The 10,825-nt window shown below is 40.4% G+C and overlaps 1 protein-coding gene across 7 annotated transcripts in view; it reads left to right on the top strand.

Annotated features, from left to right (window-relative positions):
* The first annotated feature begins 419 nt into the window (after positions 1-419).
* Positions 420-10,825, top strand: part of BTBD10 (BTB domain containing 10) — a 57,741-nt gene continuing 47,335 nt past the window's right edge. Inside the window, exons 1-3 of one of the 7 annotated variants that reach the window (XM_084772998.1) lie at positions 420-626; positions 885-971; positions 4,815-4,879. The gene's annotated coding sequence lies outside the window, so the exon portion shown is untranslated. Of the gene's footprint in view, positions 627-884; positions 972-1,023; positions 1,095-4,779; positions 4,880-10,825 lie in introns of those variants that run through there. The other 6 variants (XM_084772997.1, XM_084773001.1, XM_084773000.1 and 3 more) reach the window with 6 other exon arrangements.

The raw sequence follows: 10,825 nt of genomic DNA, 5'->3' as shown, positions 1-10,825 counted from the left end.
GGGTTCCCGCCAACAGTGTTTGAAACCCAGCGGCGGCCGCAGGGGACAGGAGGAGGGGGCCCCCCAGAACCACCGCCTCGTGCCGCCGCTCGCCGACCCCGCAGAGGCGACCCTGGTGTTCTCTCTGACCGAAACGCTCTCCTGGAACAGGTCTCCCTTGGCGCTGCGTTTACTGGGCCAGAGACGCTGTCCGTTTTTGCGGAAGGCTGACAGGAAGCGTGGGGAGAGAGTGTGCTCAAGGGTTTGGGGGTGCCCGGAGCCGGGTGCTAGGTGACTGCGCTGCGCAGCGCTCGCACGGACCTTACAGCGCAGCCTGGGCAGCTGAGACCCCGAAGCTACTCGGCTGCCCCAGGGGCCCCTGCGCCACGCCCACTGTGGGCGGAGCGCCGTCATTCGCGCGAGAACGCGCCTCGCCTCGCCTTTTCCCTAGTGCGAAGTCTCGCGAGAAGCAGCTAAGGGAGCCGCCGGCCTGCAACCTGCCGGGGCGGCTCTGGTAGGCGCAGCTGGTGGAGCGGCCGCTTCACACCTAGCACCGGCGGGGTCCGGCTGAGCGGGCGGAGGGAGCGGAGCGGCGCTCCCCGTAGCGTTTCTCCTGGGCCCTCAGTGGACGTCGCAGGGGCCGGCAGGTGGGTGCGAGCCGGGGGCGGGCGGCTGGGCTTGCGGTGGGAGCCGAGGGCGAGGCTGGCTGCTGTGACCGGGGTCTGGGCGGCTGGGCTGCCGCTCCCGGAGTGCGGGGTGGCGCTCGGGGCTGCCGGCTCCGGCACCGCCCGGGTCGGGAGAGGCGGAGAAGGGTGCTGGGTTTTTGGGTTAGGAGCCCAGAGAGGCCTTTCCCCGGAGGGAAAAAGGCGATTTTTCTCACACCTCCTTTCCAACCTCCTTTCCAGGGCAGAGTAACCCCGTGCCCCGCCCCTTTCCTGTCATCTTTGGGCCACCGCGGCGACAACCCTAAGAGGGCGCATCACAATAGGGCGGTGAGTAGAGGCCCCCAGTGTGGGGGTACGGTGGGTGGGTGGTGGGGGAGTCGCCCTTCGGGGTGGAGGATGAGACACCTGTAATGTGCTGGGTGGTTTTATCCTGTAATTGTATCAACGATGGTAAAGCTTTGTTTCCCTAACTTGTCCAGAAAGGGTTCTGGTTTATTCTCTGTAAGACACAAGGCCTCTGGCACCTCTTATTTTGGGGGACGGGGTTGAAGGGAGCTGAGATTTCACTTAGGAGTTTGTTAGTGTGGGCCAGTGTGTCTTACTGGATTCGCTTTTTTTCCCCCCCTCTCTTTAGAATTTTGAGCCTCGGCCCTTTACTGGTATTCGGAGTCCATGGCATGCTAAAAAGTTTTCCACTTTGCACTTAATATATGACATTATTTTTATAGGCATGCTCTAAGAAGAGGCTGAAGCAGTCCAAAGTATTGATTGGCAGTTGTGTTTTTATCTGCTCTTTCTTCTCTATCACCACTAGTCAATTTTGATCAAAACTCTTTAAGAGAGGGGTTTATGGTCAGGTTTTGAATGAAAGAGACTGTAGAAATTGGAGGAAAAGATACAATAAGGCTAAATGGGGTTCTGTACTGTAGAGTCCCTCTAGAACTCAACCCTGGCTGATGCCTGAATATTAAGCAGAAAGCAGTGGAAAGTACTTGAAAGATTACTTAACGGTAGATAACGACGAGTTGATACAGTTTTCAAGGAGAGGTCATTTTGAAGGTTTTAGGCTTAATAATTTTCTCTAACATAGAGCTTATTAGTGTTTCGCTTTTATTCAAATAGCTGTGGCCTGCTTTGTGGCCTTTCCCATTTAAATGCCCAGTGGAGGGTACACGTGATCTGGAAGTGCTGTGCGTTCTCAGAGATAGGAATGCTTTCAGTACTAGACACATAGAGGCGTGTCAATGCATTGGCTTCTCTGACAGGTATCCATACTGTATACATGAACGTGGAATCAGCCTTCAGCCGTCATAAAAGAATATAGGAACTCTAGAAATTTAAATGCAAATTTCTGATTTTTAAAATATTGACAAGTAAAACAAAAATAGCTTCATGTGGAGCTATGTTTTATATTCTACTCTAGGAACTTGTGTTGTGTCAGAATTAATTGTATAACTAGGACCATAAGTTTAAATCAACTATGCCAATTAGTTTGGAATTATAAACATTTAAAAAATTTATTTATTTATTATGTATATAGTGCTCTGCCTGCTTGTACCCTGCAGGCCAGAAGACGGTATCGGATCACATTATAGATGGTTGTGAGCCACCATGTGGTTGCTGGGACTTGAACTCAGGACCTCCGGAAGAGCAGTCAGTGCTCTTAACTGCTGAGCCATCTCTCTGGTCCAGAATTACAAACTTTTAAAATAATTGGAAATGTAAAATCTTATTAAAATCAATAGATTGGTTTAGTACCCTTTAAATACAGTGCTACAAATTAACCAGATACTTTCTACAGTAGTGTCTCCTTGTCCACTTTTGCTTTTTGGAGTTTATTACTGGTTTGAAGTCATTAAATGGAAAAAGTCCATAAGTAAGCTTGTACGTTTTAAATTACATACTGTGCCAAATACAATGATAAAATTGGGTTTCTCACACTACCCCGCCTAAATTACAAATTACCCCTTTGTCCAGTGGATCTGACCAGAACGTGCTACCCATCCATTTGCCACTGATTTCACAATGTGATCAAGAACCTTTATTTTATTTAATGATGGCCCACAGCATAAAAGTAGTGTTGTTACTAATTCATATATGTCAACAAGAAGCCATAACATGCTTCTTGTATGTGAGAAAAGTAAAAGTTCCTAACTTTATAGGGGAAGAAAAGAGGTCATATGCCAAGGTTGCTAAGATGTATAACACTTAAGTCACAAAACTTTTTAGCAGAATATATTGTTAATTATTGTTACTGTGCAGAACCAGTGAAGTGTCCTTATAGGTAAGGACAGCCATAGAATACCTGGGATTCATTTGGTGCTAGTCACAGTTTCAGCCATCATCTGCTAACACTGGAATATGTACTTTAAGAGGGGACTACATTAACATTTTTACTATGGGAATAACTGATGAAAAACTCACTGTTTACTGTTTTATTTATAAGTATCTTAAGAGTATATTGGTTTATATAGAAGCTCTTTAGAATCTTGTAGCTAATATGTAAAGTTAAGTCCATGATACCATCTATAGCCCATTTCAGGATTCGAGTACTTACTATTTGCTATATCTTACCACGTTGTGTCCCTGGTCATTGACTGTTCCCAGAGGAAATAGGGATCCTGTGGCACATGGGGAGAACAGGAAGCTCCACAGTGGGATGAAGAAGATGCTCTTGTGTCTCTTCTTTATATTTAGATTAAGTTTCCTAGTAAGAAGACTGGAATCTTTGGTTAAACTTTGAGCCTAATACATAGTATGACTTAATGGCATTTGTAGAATTGAATCTTGTGGATTAAAGCTCATTTACCCATTAGTAGAAAGTATTTTAATCACATAATCTGCTTAACGCTTGGTTGGGCTGTGAGGAATGGGTGTTTATAGGTCAAAGTCAAGTCCCAAGAGATGGATCTCCCAAGCTGAGGGTCTTTATCTTAGTGGTAAAGCCATGAGAGACAGTGGGAGAAGGAACAGAGTTTCAAAAAAAAAAAGGAATAACTAACTAAATACCCCTTTGTTACCGTGCAATTGTACAAACAGGACTGACTTTCAAAATTGAGTTTATTTACTTTTTTTATGTTTTTATTTTTTATTTTTGGTTTTTTGAGACACGGTCAAAATTGAGTTTATTATAACTTGTATGAATACTGTAAAGGCTGTTATTTTTTTAATCAGGACTTCCGAGGGGGTTATAGATGAGGTTTTTCTTACCTCTATCCCTGCTTTTTGTTTGGTTTGGTTTGGTTTTTTGAGACAGGGTTTTACTGTGTAGCTTTGGCTGGCCTGGAGCTCACAGAGACCTGCCCCTGCCTCCCTGAGTGCTGGGATTACAGGGAAGCCCCAGGGCACCTGGCTAGCCCATCTTTTTAAATTCAGCTAGGCTAATATCTCCTCCTCATCAGCTCCCTGCTTCTCTCTAGAGCAAGAGTTGAAAAGAGGAGACATGGGTTATATTTTTAGGATGTTCCTATTTGAGAAACATTTCTTATTTATTATTATTCTCATACATTACATCCTGGGCACCGGGTCCCTTCCCTACTCTTCCCCCCAGTTCCTCCTCCGTTTCCCGGAGCCATTCCTCCTGTTTCCTTTCAGAAAAGGGCAGGCCTCCCAGGGATATCAACCAAACAGGACATTTCAAGTTACAGTAAAACTAGGTACATACTGTCCCTCATATTAAGGCTGAACAAAGCAACAGAGTTGAAGGAAAAGGGTCCCAAAGCAGGTAAAAGAATCAGAGACAGCCCCGCTCCCACTGTTAGGAGTCCCTCAAGAAGACCATACTGATGTACACAACCGGAAGAGATGTACAGAGGACCTAGGTCAGACTCTACAGGATCCCTAATTGTTGATTCAGTCTCTGTGAACCCCTAAGAACCCCAAGTTAAACTTTTTTTCGGGATTTGTCTTATATTTGTGAAGATTATACTTGTTGGTGCAGGGGGTGGGGGTTGAACATCGTTTTCTCCCCACATTTCTATCGTGACTTGTAAAATAGCAAATGCTCTCGTGCAGTTAGCTTTCGCCCCCCTCCTTCCACCCTCTGCAGTTATTTTCCAAATGAGGGTTAAGAGAAGGGGCTGAATGTGCTTTCCTCAGTGCCTTTGGTTCTGATTTTGGGTCTCCTGATTCTTAGGACACACATTTTCAATCTATTCATCTGTATGGTAGGTTTATCTGAGCAGGCTGGACTTCTGTGAGGGACAAGGAAATGGAACACCTACGTTTCTAACTGGGTAAGTGTCATTTACAATTGAAGTGATTTACAGTTTGGCCAGTGATTTTGGTTGTATTTTTAACCCTTATCTATCTAACTCCTTTATTTTGTTTCTGTGTTGGTTTGAAGTGAAATTATGGCAGAAGTAGGCTGTGGGGGAAGAGATAGTTACAGATGGTGGTAATAGGAAGAGTTTAAGTTGGGCATCCCTAATTCCAAAGTTTGAACTCTGAAATGCTCCAAAATCTGAACCCTCCTGAATATCCACCTGTTCACCAGTCTAAAGGTTTGTTCATGTGTAAAATTACTCTGTGTGTGTGTGTGTGTGTGTGTGTGTGTGTGTGTGTGTGTGTGTGTGTAGGGTATTTATAAAATGTAAATGAGCTTTGTGTAAAAATTTTTTAAAAAATGAGCTTTGTGTTTACTCTTAGGTCCTATTCCCAAGATAACTCATATGTAGATATTCCAGAATTTTAGGGGGTAAAATCCTCAAATAATTTGGAATCTGAAATACTTTTGGTCCAGGGCATTTCAGATAAGGGATATTCAACCTGTTTTAGAGTTTTGTTTTTCTCTCTTTAATAGAATGTTTAATAGGGTTCAAGCTAAAGTTGTTGTTTCCTTAATCTGGTCTGCTGGTTTTCTTTGTGGACCTTGAAACTGATACCTCCTTGCTAAGAAGATAGCGAATGAGAACTCAGAGGCAGAAGGTGAACAGTTAAAATTCAGAGATGCTCTCTAGAGAAGGATTAAAAGGGTGGTGAGCTGTATAAGCAGTGGGCTGCGATGGGTCAAGTAGAGGATTTGGACGTCCGATTTTTGGGTTAGAGTAGGTAGAGTCTGTGATCACATTCTGAAATCTGAGTAACTCCAGAATCTGGAACATTTGTTATCTCAAGCGTTTTTGACTAATGGATAATCATTTGTCATCCCAAGCATTTTGGTTAATGAGTACTTAGCCTGTATTTCAAGCAGTAAAACATGAAGAAGAAAGAGTTAGTTAAATATGCAACCTTATGTCACAGATTTTTGAAGAATGTCAGGAGTTGTTGCTTTATCTCTGCCAATGAAAGCAAAGATACTTTATTAATTTATTCTGTTTAAAAATGTAATGTATTGATTATATGATAGCACTGTCCCTTGATAGCCAAGGAGGATTAGTGCTGACCACTTCATGAATAAAAAATCCTTAGATACTTGAACTCTTTCTATAAAATGGAGTAATATTTGTGTATAAGCTACTACATACAATAAATCCTTTATATATGGCAAGTCATCTTGAAATTATTTAATGCTTAATTCAATATAAATTCTATGCAAATAGTTGTTCTACTGTATTTGGAGAATAGTGACAAAAGCTATACAATCTTAAATTGGTTAAGTCTGTGGGTGTTAACATGAGAATACAGAAAGTTGACTAATTGTTGTAGATGAAAGAAATGATGAATTAGTATTAGGGGACATAAAAAATTAACATTTAGTACTTGGCTGGGTATGAGATGAGAGTCTGACAGTGATCACTGAATAAAGTACTACTTGATTAGAAACTGAATAAATAAAATAATTTTCTAAGAACATTTAAAATTGTAGTCATACTTTTATTCTTGAATTAGTTACATTCTTTAGGTTTGAGTTTAAGGCTCACTGTTAGCTCTTTGACATTAAAGTTACTTAGTCTCTTTAATAATTTGTTTCATCACATGAAAATGTATATAGAGTATAATAGTTAGGGATTTAAAGATGAAAGGAAGAGCATTTTAAAATGTTGTAGAATAGTACATCAATATAAATGTTTAGCACTTTAGTGTTTCTTTATTTATGCCCAGAAGATAGCATATTGGCACTGTTGCTCTTACTCCTCCGCCTGCCTACCCATGTTCTTGAAATAGATCCATGCGTCAGTTTATGAACATATTTGCCAATCTCATTCAGAGAGGACAAGTTCAAATTTTTATTTACAGCTTTTGACAATACAATTCTTCCACTACAATTACAGTTTTCTTTCTTTCTTTATTCTGATAAACATTGAACAGTAGGAAGCTCTACTTGTTTCAGTGTTGGTATCCATTGTTTGGTATTTGGTAGTCTATATAATTTGAATGCCAGGAAGAAGAGAAGAGGGATGGGTATTTTGAAAATTGTTGATATTATTTTTAGAAAACAAAGCACTTGTTAATTTAAATATTTTACTTTGCACTTTAACATCTTTGACTTTTTTGGGTGGGTGGGGGTGTTTCAAGACAGGGTTTCTCTGTGTAGCCTTGGCTGTCCTGGACTCACCGTGTAAACCAGGCTGGCCTTGAACTCACAGTGATCCACCTGCCTCTGCCTCCTGAGTGCTGGGATTAAAGGCATGCGCCACCCACCCGGCTACATCTCTGACTTTTATTACCTGTAATGAGTAAGAACAATCTAGTTTTTGTTTGTTTGTTTGTTTGTTTGGAGACTATACTAAATGCCAACTTAAGAGTAATTTTCAAAATTATTGTTACTGCTGTTGCTAGCGTCTCTTATAAGAAAGAATAGTTAGTTATTAGAGACTAGTGGGGCTGTCAGTAATACACAAAGGACTTTAAAGTAATTAATGCTCTAAAAATTTTGGAAGAAAACTGAAGCACTCATGGATAGGGCCTCTGCCTTAGCTGGTTAAGGTAGTAAGCTATACTTAGTAGTAGGAAGGCTGAGCCAGTGACAGTTTGCTGAGTGCTTTGTCCCAGTCCCCACTCTAGTGGCTTTCATGTGCTACTTTATGAGCAGTGTGAAAAATGTTTATTCTGCAATAAGAAGGAGACTTTAGAACTTCTTTTTATTTACATTGAATTTTACCTCACTTCTTTCTTTTTTAAAGATTTATTTATCATGTACACAGTATTTTTCCTGCACACCAGAAGAGGGCACCAGATCTCACTTTAGATGGCTATGAGCCACCATGTGGTTGCTGGGAACTGAACTCAGGACCTCTAGAATAGCAACCAATGCTTTTAACCTCAGAACCATCTCTCCTGCTAATTTTATTTTATTTTTATTACTACATTTGTAATACTGCTATGAAAGGATATGCAAATTATATATATGTGCTTTATGTTAATTAAACTAAGAATATAGTGAGAAAGGGTAAAAGCTGCTGTATTTTAGATAGCTATGCATGCCTAGTGAATAATATTATTTAACAGTAGCCTTGAATAGCTGTTAATTTTGAAATTGTTTTTATGAGAAAATTGAAACACTTATAATAAATTGGAGATTTTTCCCCCCTGATTTTAAAAGTAATGTGTATATGGTATGTAGTTTGTGACATTTAGCAAAGATCAAAGAACAAAATAGTACCATAATCCTATGACTCAGTGATAATTGTTACTAGCCATAAATATATTAAAACATAGAATAATCTAAGCGCACCCAAAATTGGAATCATTCTATATGGAATGATTTAAAACTTTTGTTTGAGAAATTAAAAGGAAATTCAAATAACATAATCAGTTCTTTATTTTTGGAAGTTTGGTTTTTTCCCCCAGCCCTCTGCCATAAATGCTTTGATGAAAAAATTATTCTACGAACTTTGTTTGAATTATTATGCCAGAATATATGATAATTACTTTAAAAGTTTATATTGTAAACTTGAGTATCCATTTTTCCAATGATGGTTATCATTCAAACACATCTTTGATAGGTTAAGCAGCTGATTTAAAATTTTTTCTCTTCCCACTTTTGACTGTATGTGTGTGTGTAAATAGTATGTTTAAGATTAATCCTTTTGTTAGGTTATAAAATTTATATTTTGCTGCCTCTCTTTTTAGTTTAATGTGTTATGTCAACTGATCTGGTGCTTCTTGGAAGTCTGTAGTCTCAGCTCCAGTTCCTCATGCCTTCAGTGACTCTGCACTAAAAACGTCAGCATGTGGAAACTGGTTGTACTAGAATTCTTTACCTTAAAAGATTATTGTTGATGTTCTTTTTTTTTTTTTGGCAGATTTATTTTAATCATGTTGTTTGTATGTTTCTGTGTCTCTGAGTGTACACGTCTGTGCACAGGTATACATACCTGTGTGCACGTGGAGGCCAGGTGAGGGCACCACATTCTTCCTAGCTGGATTTAACAGTATTTGCTGGACACCTGGCTTATGTGGGTGCTGAGATCCAGACTCTGGTTCTTATGATTGTTCTAGGAAGTGCTTTTTTTAATTTTTAATTTTTTTTTAACTTTTCATCTTGACTGCAGCCCCTCCCCCCTCTCCTCCTGGCCCCACCCCTGTACCCTCTTCCCTCTTTCCTCATATCAACCCACGCAAGTAGCCTCAGGACTGCGTGCATCCTCTTCCACAGGGGCCAGGCAAAGCAGCCTGGTAGGGGGAAGTGATGCAAAAGCAGGCAACAGACTCCAAGTCAGTAACAGGCCCTCCCTGCCCCATGCTTCTCCCCCCCAATCCCCCAACTCCACTTGCTAGGGGACCCAGTGTAGTAAGTACTTTTAACCATCCCAAGTCTTGGAAGTTTTTCTTTTGTTTCATTCTTTATTTTTTCCTTTCTTTCTTTGTTTTGGTTTTTCAAGACAGGGTTTCTCTGTGTAGCCTTGGCTGTCCTGGACCTGTTTTGTAGACCAGGCTTGCCTTGAACTCACAGAGATCCACCTGCCTCTGCATCCCACGTGCAGGGATTAAAAGCATGCGCCACCACACCCAGCTTTTTTTTTTCTTTCCTTTGTTTGGTTTTTAATTTAAACAAGCTTAGTATAGGGGTTTTGTTTTTTATTCTGAAAATCAGTATTCACCTGTTGTGTTTTTCCCTTGACTTTGTTTTTATGTTCTATTTTGAGCTTTTTGCTTTCTGGAATTTGGAGGGAAATAAGATAAAATAATAGAAAGAAAGTCTTTTGTTTTGTTTTAGAATCTTATTTGTCATTTTTTTTTCTTACTGCTTTGAAATGCCACCACTTTTTATTTTCTGAGTTTGGTGTTTTGATGAGTTGTGTGTTAAATCTGAAAGATGGTGTAGAATAGTGGAAAATATTACCAAATTTGACTTTAGAGATATGGATCCCTGCTTTAATTGGCTATGTGATAGATGCTGAAGCAAGTTCCTCAGATCAATTTCAGTTTAAAGGTCTTTGAATATACTATTTCAAAATAGAACACTGCTCAGATCCCTAAGGTATCTAGAAAGTGTTTTGACCTAGGGCAGTTAAGAAAAGAAAGAAAAATGAATAGGGAAAAATAACTTCCTTTATGAGAAAGATTGTTAATATTTTGCTTCTGTGCTGGCAAATACAGTAGCTACCAGCCACCATGGGCATTCCAGCTGCTCAGCTTCAAGACATAATGGTCATGTTAAATCCCAGAGAAGTAGCTATACAACAGAGGCACATGGTTGCTGTTTAATTTTAAGAGAAAGTTAAAAACCTACTTCATTTATGTATGGTGGCATAGGTCTGGCATCTGAGTACCCAAGAGACTGAGGCAAGCAGATTGAGGCTAGCTTGAGCTACATAGTGAGTTTAAAGCTAGCCTAGAGAGATACTGGTGAGTCTTTTTCTAGAAAAACCAAATTAAATTCTTCAATTGAAATAGACACTATCTTTTTGAGCCAAGTGTGGTACCACACACTTTAATCTCATCACTCAGAAGGTAGAGGCAGGAGGATGTTTGTGAGTTCAAGGTCCCATTTGTCCATTGGCATCATTTCATGAGTGACAGGGGTGTAATTAGAAACTGAGTGCTTTCCTGTACTTTTATTTTATCTTGGAGCATTTCCCCCTAGATTTCTCTCTCATATTTTCAGAATTTCAGGTCTTTATTAAGGTCTAATTCACTGGAGTTGATTTTTGCACAAGATGAAAGATAGAGGTCTATTTTCGGGCTGGAGAGATGGCTCAGTGGTTAAGAGCACCACCTATTCTTCCAAAGGTCCTGAGTTCAATTCCCGCAACCACATGGTGGCTCACAACCATCAATAATGTAACCTGATGCCC

This window comes from Acomys minous, assembly GCF_964271855.1.
Source record: "Acomys minous genome assembly, chromosome: 2".
Classification (NCBI taxonomy): Eukaryota; Metazoa; Chordata; class Mammalia; order Rodentia; family Muridae; genus Acomys; species Acomys minous.
This window is presented reverse-complemented; position numbering and strand designations above follow the sequence as displayed.